The sequence below is a fragment of the Gorilla gorilla genome, chromosome 14 (genome assembly GCF_029281585.2).
Source record: "Gorilla gorilla gorilla isolate KB3781 chromosome 14, NHGRI_mGorGor1-v2.1_pri, whole genome shotgun sequence".
Lineage (NCBI taxonomy): Eukaryota > Metazoa > Chordata > Mammalia > Primates > Hominidae > Gorilla > Gorilla gorilla.
Genome location: NC_073238.2, coordinates 55,095,708 through 55,109,411, shown reverse-complemented (window position 1 = coordinate 55,109,411; position 13,704 = coordinate 55,095,708). Strand labels below are relative to the sequence as shown.

General features: G+C 40.7%; 1 protein-coding gene and 1 long non-coding RNA gene across 3 annotated transcripts in view; one reads left to right on the top strand and one right to left on the bottom strand.

Moving 5' to 3' along the window:
- SLC25A15 (solute carrier family 25 member 15) overlaps positions 1-13,704 on the bottom strand; it is a 72,425-nt gene that overhangs the window by 28,415 nt on the left and 30,306 nt on the right. The window lies entirely within an intron of this gene.
- The window catches only part of LOC109029455 (uncharacterized), a 61,246-nt gene that overhangs the window by 24,749 nt on the left and 22,793 nt on the right, over positions 1-13,704 (top strand). The window contains exon 6 of the long non-coding RNA XR_008670945.2: positions 6,728-6,816. This is a non-coding gene — a long non-coding RNA (uncharacterized lncRNA). The remainder of the gene's footprint in view (positions 1-6,727; positions 6,817-13,704) is intronic.

Here is a 13,704-nt window from a genome sequence, read left to right as displayed (position 1 = left end):
TGTAAATTACCTTGGGCAGTATGGCCCTTTTCACCATCTTCATTCTTCCTACCCATGAGCATGGAATGTTCTTCTATTTGTTTGTATCCTCTTTTATTTCCTTGAGCAGCAGTTTGTAGATCTCCTTGAGGAGGTCCTTCACATCCCTTGTAAGTTGGATTCCTAGGTATTTTATTCTCTTTGAAGCAATTGTGAATGGGAGTTCACTCATGATTTGGCTCTCTGTTTGTCTGTTGTTGGTGTATAGGAATGCTTGTGATTTTTGCACATTGATTTTGTATCCTGAGACTTTGCTGAAGTTGCTTATCAGCTTAAGGAGATTTTGGGCTGAGACAATGGGGTTTTCTAGATATACAATCATGTCATTTGCAAACAGGGACAATTTGACTTTCTCTTTTCCTAATTGAATACCCTTTATTTCCTTTTCCTGCCTAATTGCCCTGGCCAGAACTTGCAACACTACGTTGAATAGGAGTGGTGAGAGAGGGCATCCCTGTCTTGTGCCAGTTTTCAAAGGGAATGCTTCCAGTTTTTGCCCATTCAGTATGATATTGGCTGTGGGTTTGTCATAGATAGCTCTTATTATTTTGAAATATGTCCCATCAATACCTAATTTATTGAGAGTTTTTAGCATGAAGGTTGTTGAATTTTGTCAAAGGCCTTTTCTGCATCTATTGAGATAATCATGTGGTTTTTGTCTTTGGCTCTGTTTATATGCTGGATTACATTTATTGATTTGCGTATATTGAACCAGCCTTGCATCCCAGGGATGAAGCCCACTTGATCATGGTGGATAAGCTTTTTGATGTGCTGCTGGATTCGGTTTGCCAGTATTTTATTCAGGAGTTTTGCATCAATATTCATCAAGGATATTGGTCTAAAATTCTCTTTTTTGGTTGTGCCTCTGCCTGGCTTTGGTATCAGAATGATGCTGGCCTCATAAAATGAGTTAGGGAGGATTCCCTCTTTTTCTATTGATTGGAATAGTTTCAGAAGGAATGGTACAAGTTCCTCCTTGTACCTCTGGTAGAATTCGGCTGTGAATCCATCTGGTCCTGGACTCTTTTTGATTGGTAAGCTATTGATTATTGCCACAATTTCAGATCCTGTTATTGGTCTATTCAGAGATTCAACTTCTTCCTGGTTTAGTCTTGGGAGAGTGTATGTGTCAAGGAATTTATCCATTTCTTCTAGATTTTCTAGTTTATTTGCGTAGAGGTGTTTGTAGTATTCTCTGATGGTAGTTTGTATTTCTGTGGGATTGGTGGTGATATCCCCTTTATCATTTTTTATTGTGTCTATTTGATTCTTCTCTATTTTTTATTTCTTGGTGTTGCTAGCGGTCTATCAATTTTGTTGATCCTTTCAAAAAACCAGCTCCTGGATTCACTAATTTTTTGAAGGGTTTTTTGTGTCTCCATTTCCTTCAGTTCTGCTCTGATTTTAGTTATTTCTTGCCTTCTGCTAGCTTTTGAATGTGTTTGCTTTTGCTTTTCTAGTTCTTTTAATTGTGATGTTGGGGTGTCAATTTTGGATCTTTCCTGCTTTCTCTTATGGGCATTTAGTGCTATAAATTTCCCTCTACACACTGCTTTGAATGCGTCCCAGAGATTCTGGTATGTTGTGTCTTTGTTCTCGTTGGTTTCAAAGAACATCTTTATTTCTGCCTTCATTTCGTTATGTACCCAGTAGTCATTCAGGAGCAGGTTGTTCAGCTTCCATGTAGTTGAGCGGTTTTGAGTGAGATTCTTATGAGATTCTTAATCCTGAGTTCTAGTTTGATTGCACTGTGGTCTGAGAGATAGTTTGTTATAATGTCTGTTCTTTTACATTTGCTGAGGAGAGCTTTACTTCCAAGTATGTGGTCAATTTTGGAATAGGTGTGGTGTGGTGCTGAAAAAAATGTATATTCTGTTGATTTAGAGTGGAGAGTTCTGTAGATGTCTATTAGGTCCGCTTGGTGCAGAGCTGAGTTCAATTCTTGGGTATCCTTTTTGACTTTCTGTCTCGTTGATCTGTCTAATATTGACAGTGGGGTGTTAAAGTCTCCCATTATTAATGTGTGGGAGTCTAAGTCTCTTTGTAGGTCACTCAGGACTTGCTTTATGAATCTGGGTCCTCCTGTATTGGGTGCATATATACTTAGGATAGTGAGCTCTTCTTGTTGAAATGATCCCTTTACCATTATGTAATGACTTTCTTTGTCTCTTTTCATCTTTGTTGGTTTAAAGTCTGTTTTATCAGAGACTAGGATTGCAACCCCTGCCTTTTTTTGTTTTCCATTTGCTTGGTAGATCTTCCTCCATCCTTTTATTTTGAGCCTATGTGTGTCTCGGCACATGAGATGGGTTTCCTGAATACAGCACACTGATGGGTCTTGACTCTTTATCCAATTTGCCAGTCTGTGTCTTTTAATTGGAGCACTTAGTCCATTTACATTTAAAGTTAATAGTGGTATGTGTGAATTTGGTCCTGTCATTATGATGTTAGCTGGTTATTTTGCTCGTTCGTTGATGCAGTTTCTTCCTAGTCTCGATGGTCATTACATTTTGGCATGACTTTGCAGCGGCTGGTACCGGTTGTTCCTTTTCATGTTTAGCGCTTCCTTCAGGAGCTCTTTTAGGGCAGGCATGGTGGTGACAAAATCTCTCAGCATTTGCTTGTCTGTAAAGTATTTTATTTCTCCTTCACTTATGAAGCTTAGTTTGGCTGGATATGAAATTCTGGGTTGAAAATTCTTTTCTTTAAGAATGTTCAATATTGGCCCCCACTCTCTTCTGGCTTGTAGGGTTTCTGCCAAGAGATCCGCTGTTAGTCTGATGGGCTTCCCTTTGAGGGTAACCCGGCCTTTCTCTCTGGCTGCCCTTAACATTTTTTCCTTCATTTCAACTTTGGTGAATCTGACAATTATGTGTCTTGGAGTTGCTCTTCTCGAGGAGTATCTTTGTGGCATTCTCTGTATTTCCTGAATCTGAACGTTGGCCTGCCTTGCTAGATTGGGGAAATTCTCCTGGATAATATCCTGCAGAGTGTTTTCCAACTTGGTTCCATTCTCCCCATCACTTTCAGGTACACCAATCAGACGTAGATTTGGTCTTTTCACATAGTCCCATATTTCTTGGAGGCTTTGCTTGTTTCTTTTTATTCTTTTTTCTCTAAACTTTCCTTCTCGCTTCATTTCATTCATTTCATCTTCCATTGCTGATACCCTTTCTTCCAGTTGATTGCATCAGCTCCTGAGGCTTCTGCATTCTTCACATAGTTCTCGAGCCTTGGTTTTCAGCTCCATCAGCTCCTTTAAGCACTTCTCTGTATTGGTTAGTCTAGTTATACATTCTTCTAAATTTTTTTCAAAGTTTTCAACTTCTTTGCCTTTGGTTTGAATGTTCTCCCATAGCTCAGAGTAATTTGATCATCTGAAGCCTTCTTCTCTCAGCTCGTCAAAGTCATTCTCCATCCAGCTTTGTTCCGTTGCTGGTGAGGAGCTGCGTTCCTTTGGAGGAGGAGAGGCTCTCTGATTTTTAGAGTTTCCAGTTTTTCTGTTCTCTTTTTCCCCATCTTTGTGGTTTTATCTACTTTTGGTCTTTGATGATGGTGATGTACAGATGAGTTTTTGGTGTGGATGTCCTTTCTGTTTGTTAGTTTTCCTTCTAACAGACAGGATCCTCAGCTGCAGGTCTGTTGGAGTACCCTGCAGTGTGAGGTGTCAGTGTGCCCCTGCTGGAGGGTGCCTCCCAGTTAGGCTGCTCGGGGGTCAGGGGTCAGGGACCCACTTGAGGAGGCAGTCTGCCCGTTCTCAGATCTCCAGCTGCATACTGGGAGAACCCGTGCTCTCTTCAAAGCTGTCAGACAGGGACATTTAAGTCTGCAGAGGTTACTGCTGTCTTTTTGTTTGTCTGTGCCCTGCCCCCAGAGGTGGAGCCTATAGAAGCATGCAGGCCTCCTTGAGCTGTGGTGGGCTCCACCCAGTTCGAGCTTTCTGGCTGCCTTGTTTACCTAAGCAAGCCTGGGCAATGGTGGGCACCCCTCCCGCAGCCTCGCTGCCGCCTTGCAGTTTGATCTCAGACTACTGTGCCAGCAATCAGCGAGACTCCGTGGGGTAGGACCCTCTGAGCCAGGTGCGGGATATAATCTCGTGGTGCGCCGTTTTTTAAGCCCGTCGGAAAAGCGCAGTATTCGGGTGGGAGTGACCCGATTCTCCAGGTGCCGTCTGTCACCCCTTTCTTTGATTAGGAAAGGGAACTCCCTGACCCCTTGCACTTCCCGAGTGAGGCAATGCCTCGCGCTGCTTCGGCTCGCGCATGGTGCGCGCACCCACTGACCTGCGCCCACTGTCTCGCACTCCCTAGTGATATGAACCTGGTACCTCAGATGGAAATGCAGAAATCACCCGTCTTCTGCATCGCTCAGGCTGGGAGCTGTAGACGGGAGCTGTTCCTATTCGGCCATCTTGGCTCCTCCCACCCTCCTTTTTCTTTTCTTGAGTCACGGTCTCATTCTGTCACGCAGGCTGTAGCACAGTCGTGTGATCATGGCTTACTGCAGCCTTGACCTCCTGAGCTCAAGCAATCCCCCATTTTTTTTTATTTTTTGTAGAGACTGGATCTTGCTATGTTGCCCAGGCTGGTCTCAAACTCCTGGGCTCAAGCAACCTTTACACCTCAGCTTCGCAACCTGCCGAGATTATAGGCATGAGCCACACTGCCTGACCTTCTTTGTTGCTGTTTTTCTAATTTCTTTTTTTCTTTCTTTTTTTTCCTTTTTTTTTTTTGAGATGAAGTTTCACTCTTGTTGCCCAGGCTGGAGTACAATGGTGCGACCTCGGCTCACTGCAACCTTCACCTCCTGGGTTCAAGTGATTCTCCTGCCTCAGCCTCCCAAGTAGCTGGGATTACAGGCATGCGCCACCACACCCGGCTAATTTTTGTATTTTTAGTAGAGATGGGGTTTCTCCATGTTGGTCAGGCTGATCTCGAACTGCCAACCACAGGTGATCTGCCGATCTTGGCCTCCCAAACTGTTGGGATTACAGGCCTGAGCCACCATGCCCGGCCTATTTTTCTAATTTCTACTTTGCATTATTGCTGGTCTTTTTCCCTCTGTATGAACTAGATTCTATTTTCAGAGCCCTTCTTCCTTTATCTAAACTGTTTCATGTCCAATTCAGTTTTTACCTCCTCAATGAAATTTTTGCATTCTGCACCTCCTGTTAACTAGCCCCCAACAGTGCATAACAGCACACCCAGTCTTCATTATACAGATTGAGTTATATACCATTCTACTTTTGTTTCTTATGTGTACAGCTCCCTGAAGGGACTGACTGAGTCTGTACCTCCTTTTGTGTTTTTCACAGGACCTAGACCTTTCTTATTGTGGGTGCCATTATTTATAGGAGAGTGAGTCAAAGAAATTGTATAGCTTCAAAGTCATTCATTCCAAAACTTGACCTATCTTTGGTCACTTCATCCAGCAGGCTGCAATGGTCAAGTCCAAAGATCCCATTGACAAACACGAGAGTTCTGATAAAACATGATGAGCAGGGGAACCCCGCTCTCCCCCTCCCTCGGGAGGAGCAGGTGGGCCCACCGCCGAAGTGTTACAGGCCCCTGTTGTTATTTTTTAAATTTAGAAAATAAAAAACCTTGGTGAGTTACACATTGCTTTTTGAATGTCAATGCTAGCTTTAAAATTGAGCTTCTTAATGTATTCTCAAAAGAGGCCCTAATGCATGAAAATCAAATGACACACATTAAATAATAATATTTAATTGATTAAAGTCTAATAGAAAATTCAATACTTTTTAAAAGTGAGGCATTTTTTTAAAGTGCCTCATGGCCGAGCATGGTGGCTTATGCCTCTAATCCCAGCATTTTGGGAGGCCAAGACGGGCAGATCACAAGGTCAAGAGGTCGAGACCATGCTAGCCAACATGGTGAAACCTGGTCTCTACTAAAAATACAAAAATTAGTTGGGTGTGGTGGTGCACGCCTGTAGTCCCAGCTACTCAGGAGGCGGAGGCAGGAGAATGGCTTGAACCCAGGAGGCAGAGGTTGCAGTGAGCCGAGATCCCACCACTGCACTTCAGCATGGTGATAGAGTGAGACTCCATCTCAAAAAAAAAAAAAAAAAAAAAAAAGAAAGAAAAGAAAAGTGCCTCATGATAACCCTCAAACATGTTGGCCTTTAAAAAACGTGAACAACAGGACCGCTCAAACATGTTGGCCTTTAAAAAATGTGAACAACAGGACCGGTGCTGTGGCTCACACCTGTAATTTCAACACTTTGGGAGGCCCAGGTGGGCAAATCACTTGAGGCCAGGAGTTCGAGACCAGCCTGGCCAGTATAGTGAAACCCCATGTCTACTAAAAATACAAAAAGTAGCCGGGTGTGGTGGCATGTGCCTATAGTCCCAGCTACTCATGAGGCTGAGGCACAGGAATCACTCCAACCTGGGAGGCAGAGGTTGCAGGGAGCTGAGATCATGCCCCTGCACTTCAGCCTGGGTGACAGTGAGACTCTGTCTCAAAAACACACACACACACACACATACATACAAACAACAGTATTGCAAATAGAAAAGGTTATTAATAATTATTTATACATGTAGTGATTGGGCTGTGAGACCAAAAGTACTTGATAAATATTGGAAGTCATGATAAGTGAAAAGGAACTTCATTGTTATCATTAGTTAGGTTTATAGTTCTAAATTCCATGTGTTCATTCACAGGTATTTCATGACACTGAAATAGAGCAATAATTGATGTATTCAACAGTCCACCTCTGTATGATGATGTGAAAGTGCAATTTTTCTCTTTGGTGAGTAATCAAGAAACAGCCTCTGCCATTGTTCTTGTCTGGTCTTTTGAATGATCTTATTTAAGATTTGCTGTACTACACTTCCCAACAAGGGAGACGATAGATGTCATCCCACAGAGGGAGGGTGAGAAAAACAATAAATCAGATTTATAACAAATTTTTTTAAAAGAACATATGTAATTTGAATAATTTTTGTTCATTTGTTTTTTCTAAATTGTAAATTTTCTAATTTTTTCTAAATTTACATATATTAGTTATCAAATACCAAAAATACAAAATAAACACAAAAAATAAAAGCCAAGATGCTAAAAAAACCAAAGTTATGTTTTACTGCATAGCAATGATTACATTTTGTTTTGCATCTTTTTTTAAAATTAAAAAATTAATCATGCCTATCATCCCAGCACTTTGGGAGGCTGAGGCGGGTGGATCACATGAGGTCGGGGGTTCAAGACCAGGCTGACCAACATGGAGAAACCCCATCTCTACTAAAGGTACAAAATTAGCTGGGTGTGGTGGCAAGCACCTGTAATCCCAGCTACTCGGGAGGCAGAGGCAGGAGAATCGCTTGCACCCGAGAGGCAGAGGTTGCAGTGAGCCGAGATTGCACCACTGCACTCCAGCCTGGGCGACAAGAGCGAGACCCAGTCAAAAAAAAAAAAAAAAATTGAGACAGGGTCTCACTCTATCATCCAGGCTGGAGTGCAGTGGCGTGATCATAGCTAACTGCAGCTTCAACCTCCTGGGCTCAAGCAATCCTCCCACTTCAGCCTCCCAAGTAGCTGGAAGCACTGACTGGAAAGAGTTAGGTTTGGGTGACTCAGTTGGGTGAAACACAGAGAAGGCAGCACAGTACAACACATGAAATAACCGAAGCAGTTTTTTTTATTAATTCCAGAGAGAAGAGGGCAGCACACTTTGCAGGGCTAACTGGAAGGGAGAGCCATCAAGAAGACCTGTGCTTGACTGACGGTTGGGGAGCAATAGCGAGAGAGAGGGAGGGACCTGGGAGTGAAAGCCTTTATTGGGATGTAAGGTGCTATCTGAGCAGGTTTCCTACAGGGAGGTCCACTTTGGTTTAATGCAAGCAGCCGTGAGTCTCTGCTGTGACTGAGAGGTGGTCACTGATATATCCACATGGTTCATGCGGAGTATGGGGGTCTGTGGGGTGAGTCAAGTAGGTTATATCTAGCTGTCCCATAATGAAGTGGTCCCCAGGAGAAGGCTGAATAAGGTAGATACCAGGATCAGTCACATTGAGAAACTGGGAGGAGGTGAACTGGAAACTGCTGAGGGTGACTGAACCCCACTTTTGATATCACAAAGTCCAATTTATATTTAAAAGGGATGCTGAGGCAACAAAAAAATTGTAAGAATTCACTATAATGTAGTTGGGTATATATAGGCATAGGTCCTTAGTAGATTCTGTTTAGCACTATCTAAACCAGATTCAAATATCAGCATTTAAATTAAATATGTAGCATGGAAAAAATGCTATTCCTTGAAAATTTTGATAGAAACAGCAAGAGAATGCAATAGTATTTTCTTAAGCCTCCTCCTTTGTGTCTTGAGTTTATTGTTATAGACTGCAGAGTGCTATGTATTTAATGGTTATAATTGTTTGATAAATATATAAAGGAATAAAGGAATGAACTTTAATTTCTTTGGAATGATTAGTTCTTGGTATCAGTTTTATTTTGAAATTTTTTTTTCTTTTTAGGATCTTCCTAAATACTATGACAATTGTCCTTTTTTCTTCTGGTTTAACACACCTTTTATACAAAATAACAGATATAGATATAATATAAACCTACAGAAACAGCCTAATCTTCAGTGTCTAAGATATAATGACAAGTCTTTTCCTGGTTGTCATGAACTTTATAGAAAGCAAAAAATCCTCGAGCCACCATTGACCACTGCCATACTCCTCTTAATTTGGTTATTTTAAAAATACAGTTGTTCTTGAGACCCACTGTTGCAGTATCCTCAAGGTCCATGCCATAGGACTGTGTTATGAGTTCAAAAGTATTATAACCAGATCTTAAGTGTGGTAGTAAATTCTTCCCAGAGAAGTTCAGTATGAGTCTGCTCAGTACTTTCAATATGTCAGGTCCTCAGTAGGCACTGATTTACCAATGACAAACCACCACCAAAGTTTGTGCTAAAATAAGGCAGGGCCTAGGGAGGCTTCAGCTAGCTGAAAAGCTGACTGACACACTTATATCTACGAGAAGTTATAAGACACAGTAAGTATGAAGGAGTACAGCTAAAAAATATCATTAATAGCCTCCCATTTAAATGTGGCTTTCTAATAACTGAATGGGGAAAACTTTCTGAAAAATTATTAATTGGATTTGAAGATTATTGTTCCAAAAAAACTTCTGCCATATTTGGAAACTCATTTTTCAATCTAGAAGTTCTCCACTGTAAGTAGCATTTGTTCTGTGGTGGTGAAAAATTGAGACTTTTTCTAATCAACCATACTCTTCAATACAAAAGGAGAAAATATTTTTTAAATGATTTAGGTGCGAGTTGGAGAAGTGGCTATGATTATATGTAGCATGAATTGATAGTTATTGTTACATCCAGTCCTAATCTTTTCTTCAGATGTGGACTCGATCTAATAACTCCTTAAGTCCAGCAAGGCAACGGTAAATTAAACCTGTGGTCTACACACTTGTAATGCATATACATTTAATGGATTTTGATAGAGTGAACTTTGGATTTGATGGAAATTTTTACAATTTTTTTCTTGGATGCATAAAAACAATAAGCTTTTTCTTCTATGAGCAAAGTCCCTCAAATAGTGAGAGCTGGGTGGAGCTTCATTTGATGCTGTTCCTCAAAAGTGGTTCTTGCTAAAGGATACAGTTTTTTCCTTTAAAATACCATATTCATTTTGAAGAAGCAATAAGTTAGATCACTTTTATTCTCAGTTGTATATAAATTTCTAAAGATTTCTGTAACATTTAAATTTATATACTACTTGGTATAGCTGTTTTTGTTATGAGATTGTTGTTTAGCCAAAAATGCCAACTTCTATCATTTAGAACATTAGGCATAAATGGATTAACAAATTTATGCCTAGTGTTCCATTATTGGAACGCTAAGCATGTGGGAGTTATATGCTACTGCTCAAGGTCCTCTCCAAGGTCTGATTGTAAAAATTCAAAAAATTGCAACCTCACACATAAATTTAAAGGGATATAGTATTTTATTACTGGGTTTTCATTCATACCTAGCCTGACTGATTTCTGAAATTTAGATATTTTATTAAACCTGAATGTCACTAATTCCATAAAAAGCAGTGTTAAAAGAATCAGCGGCTGGGCAGCTGAACGCAGTGGCTCACACCTGTAATCCCAGCACTTTGGGAGGCCGAGGCAGGCGGATCACGAGGTCAGGAGATCGAGACCATCCTGGCTAACACGGTGAAACCCAGTTTCTACTAAAAATACAAATACAAAAATTAGCCGGGCGTGGTGGCGGGCACCTGTAGTCCCAGCTACTCGGGAGGCTGAGGCAGGAGAATGGCGTGAACCTGGGAGGTGGAGCTTGCAGTGAGCCGAGATCGTGCCACTGCACTCCAGCCTGGGCGACAGAGCAAGGCTCCATCTCAAAAAAAAAAAAAAAAAAAAATCAGTGGCTGGGCATGGTGGCTCATGCCTGTAATCCCAGCACTTTGGGAGGCTGAGGCAGGCAGATCATGAGGTCAGGAGATGGAAACCATCCTGGCCAACATGGTGAAATCCCGTCTCTGCTAAAAATACAAAAATTAGCCGGGCGTGGTGGCGAGTGCCTGTAATCCCAGCTACTCAGGAGGCTGAGGCAGGAGAATCGCTTGAACCAGGGAGTCGGAGGTTGCAGTGAGCCGAGATCACTGCACTCCAGCCTGGCAAGAGAGCAACACTCGGTCTCAAAAAAAAAAAAAAAAGACTCAGTATGAGTTAGTGATGTGTTGCTGGAGCCAACTGAGACACAAAAAAAGGGGCTGAGGTTCTATTCATGGTAAGGTTCTTTTTTTGTTTCTTCAAACTCTAATAAGGGTACCCAACCGCATGGCTTTTCAGTTAGCCTCAATATAAAAATGCAATAATTTTTTTTTCTATTCTTAGGCTTAAACCACAAAGAAATGAATTGGATAATCCACATAAACGAAAGACATGGAAAATTTACCCACCAGAATTTGCAGTAGAGATTTTTTTTTTTTATTAGAAATGACTTACAGTTACGTTGTGGCTGGTATCTGATTAAGTATAGTTCCCCTTCCGGGAAAGAATTATGTTGTTTCCAACCCCTGCCACATAGTTATATGTTCTAAATCTTCCTTGATGATATATCTATATTTATATATGTTTACATATATAAATATAGATTTATATGTTTACATATATATAAAACATATGTTTACATATATGTTTACATATGTTCTTGATAAATCTATTAAACAGATATAAATAAAATGTCAGGTTTTTTTTTTCTTTTTTGAAGGCATATGCTTCATAGTTTCCATCTTGTATTTATATAAATTTGGAACACAGTATGCAGGAACATTAGGCATCATTTTGAAGAACTTTGAAATAGAACTTTCATATCAAAATAATTGAGGTATTTAAAAATTGTGATTCCCCAACACCCACTTACTTACATACTTTTGGTCAAGTATTTATTCCCTGCTTTGTTTCACATATGTAATTTCAGATTTATTAGAAAGCTAATTTATATTTTTTTCTTCTACTTCATTTACAAACTGTTAACAGATTGGCAGCAAAGACTAAGTTTTAAACCCAGAAGAGAGAAATGTTTCACACGAGCAGTCCCCCAATTCCCAACGCACACTCTTCTCACATTCCAAGCACTAAATGGGTAGCTTACTTAGCAAGCTTCCTTTAATTACACACAGACATGGGGGTTGGGGTAAGAAGATCGTGGTAAATATGGAGGATAAATAATCTTCAGTAACTTCTGCTTTTGCATAAAATTGTAAGTGAATCAAAAGAAATATTTGTTCTTAGAGTAATCTAGGTGTATTAATTTGAAATCCGCTGCTCCCACTCACAACCAACTTCACCTAAGCCTGGGGGAACTCTGAAGGGAGGTAATCTTTTCATTATAGACACTGGTTAGCCTTATGTCTATGGGAAATCATTATTTCCTCTTTGGTGCTGGGTGCTAGTTTTTTAAAACAAATTTTTTATTTTTATTTTTATTTTTTGAGACAGGGTCTCACTCTGGTTGTCGAGACTGGCGTGTAGTGGTGTGATCTTGGTTCACTGCAGCCTCGACCTCCCAGGCTCAGGTGATTCTCCCATCTCCAGCCTCCCGAGTAGCTGGGACTATAGGCGCACGCCACCACACCTGGCTAATTTTTTTGTATTTTTAGAGATGAAGTTTTGACATGTTGCCCAGGTTGGTCTCGAATTCCTGACCTCAAGCAATCTGCCTGCCTCAGCCTCCCAAAGTGTTGGGGTTACAGGCATGAACCACCATGCCCAGCCCGTGGGTGTTACTTTATTCAAAGTACCTTCATTGCCACTGTATCTTCAGGCCATGATTGTCCTTGAAAAATGTTATATTTTGGCTTCATAGAAATTATTCTTATTCGAATGATTTTCCTTTTACTGGCAAGGCTCTCAACAATCTAAACCAAGATGAATTCATCAGGAAATGAAAGGTAGCAACTAATAAGACAAGGACTGCTAAAACACGATATACTATTCCTGAAAAACCTTGCACTCTACAGAAAGCACTAAAAAAAGAAGCGGTTCATGAAAATATAGGGTTTGAGAGTTCAAGACAAACCACTCCAGCATAACAACTTTGTAACCAACACACTAACCACTCGGACCACCCAGATCAGCAGCTCAGTGTCTGGAGTTTGCCATAGGAGCTTTTTTATTTTTGAGTGGAAATAGAATACTTTATATAAGAGCTGCGGGTACCAGAGTGGCGCAGATGAGAGTAGAGCCCTGAGTCATGGTGGGCATGGAAGGCAGCAACCTGCCAGGAGCGAAGAGCTCCATGAGGCTGGTGAGCAGCCTAGCTGCAGGTGATTTTTTCTCCTCTAAATATTCCAAAAAAGTTTCCAACTGCCTGTGCAGCAGCCCAACTAAAGGCTTTTGTTTTTTACTACCGCTAATCTGGTTCCCCCTTTGAAAAAAAGATCATACAACATGCTTTCAAATTCCCTTCATGTTATGGTTATTAATATTATACCCTGCCATCCATATTACAGAAACATGTATAGGCACAACATAGGACTATTTCATTTAAAATTCACACAGCAGTAATCTACAGAGGGCAGATTATGTCCTGGGTTTAGGTGAATAGGGAAGAAAATACTTAGCTGGCTCAGGGAAGAGTAAGATCTGTCTTTTTCAATACTAGCAATACAGGAAGGAAGGAAACCCCCTTTTTTATTTTAAGAATTTCACTTTTTGAAATAAGGAGGTTACCATTAACGTTTCTCTTCCCCAAACCTCCAAGACCCACCAAAATTTCTGGAAATTATGAGTTGTTACACTATTCTGCTTTTGCTTATTCAAAGAAAACTTGTTTAAGACCTCTTTGGGTATTGCTTTCTCAGAATGCAAAATGAATGATTATTTGAACAACTCAAGAAACTTATATCAGAATGATACTCATGTTTTAAAACTAACTTTAATTTTAAATATGGGGGTATGTGTGCAAGTTTGTCACATCAGTATATTGCACCCTGGTAGCAAGCATAGTACCCAATAGGTAGTTTTTCAACCTGCACCCCTCTCCCTCCATCCCCCTCTAGTAGTACACAACGTCTGTTGTTCACATCTTTATGTCCAAGAGTACCTGTTGTTTAGCTCTCATAAGTGAGAACATGTGGTATTTGGTTTTCTGTCCCTTTATTAA